We start from the raw sequence: 873 nt of genomic DNA, 5'->3' as shown, positions 1-873 counted from the left end.
TTACCCATATAGTGGACTTGTTCCTCTTTGGTTGTAGGATTGAAGGGTTGATATTCTATATGTATGCCTCCTCCACTTTATCACATCTCATCACTGGATGTACCTGCGTAGAACCAAGTAAACCATCAATCTTTTTATTTAGAAGTTCCACCTGATTTGATAACATATTAACCGCATTGACTTTATAAACGCCTGCTGTTTTGGTTGGCTTAGTCCTCATGACTTAACACTGATAGTTATTCAGTGACATCTCCTCAATAAATTCGTAAGCTGCTTCGGGTGTTTTGTTGTTGATGGTTCCACTAGTTGCTGCATTAATCATCTATCTTGTCGAGGAGTTCACACCATTGTAAAACATTTGAACTTGCAGCCATAGAGGTAACCCATGGTGAGGGCACCTTCGCAGTAGGTCCTTGTATCTCTCCCATGCATCGTAAAGTGTTTCTAAATCCATCTGCACAAAAAAAGAAATATCATTCCTTAGTTTAGTTGTTTTAGTAGGTGGAAATTATTTTAGTAAGAACTTTTCAGTCATTTGTTCCCAAGTAGTGATTGATCCTCGTGGTAACGAGTTCAACCACTGTTTGGCTTTATTCCTCAATGAAAAGAAAAATAGCCGAAGGCGAATGGCATTGTCAGAAACGCCATTGATCTTGAATGTGTCGCAAAGTTCTAGAAAATTGGCTAAATGAGTATTTGGGTTTTCATCTTGCAAACCATTAAATCGAACAAACTGTTGTATCATTTGAATTGTGTTAGGTTTCAGTTCAAAATTATTTGCAGCAATAGCAGACCTAACTATACTCGATTCAGTTCATGTTAAAGTAGGTTTAGCATAATCATACATAGTACGAGGAGCAGAATTTTGATTTA

The 873-nt window shown here is 37.2% G+C and overlaps 1 non-coding gene across 1 annotated transcript; it reads left to right on the top strand.

The window, feature by feature from the left end:
- The first annotated feature begins 380 nt into the window (after positions 1 to 380).
- Positions 381 to 487, top strand: LOC128293666 (small nucleolar RNA R71). Its single transcript, XR_008283844.1, has one exon. It is a non-coding gene; the product is annotated as a small nucleolar RNA R71 (small nucleolar RNA).
- Positions 488 to 873: the final 386 nt, after the last annotated feature.

Source organism: Gossypium arboreum, chromosome 5 (assembly GCF_025698485.1).
Source record: "Gossypium arboreum isolate Shixiya-1 chromosome 5, ASM2569848v2, whole genome shotgun sequence".
In the NCBI taxonomy this organism is placed as follows: Eukaryota; Viridiplantae; Streptophyta; class Magnoliopsida; order Malvales; family Malvaceae; genus Gossypium; species Gossypium arboreum.
Note: the sequence above shows the minus strand (reverse complement) of the source record. Positions and strands in the feature narration are given on the sequence as shown.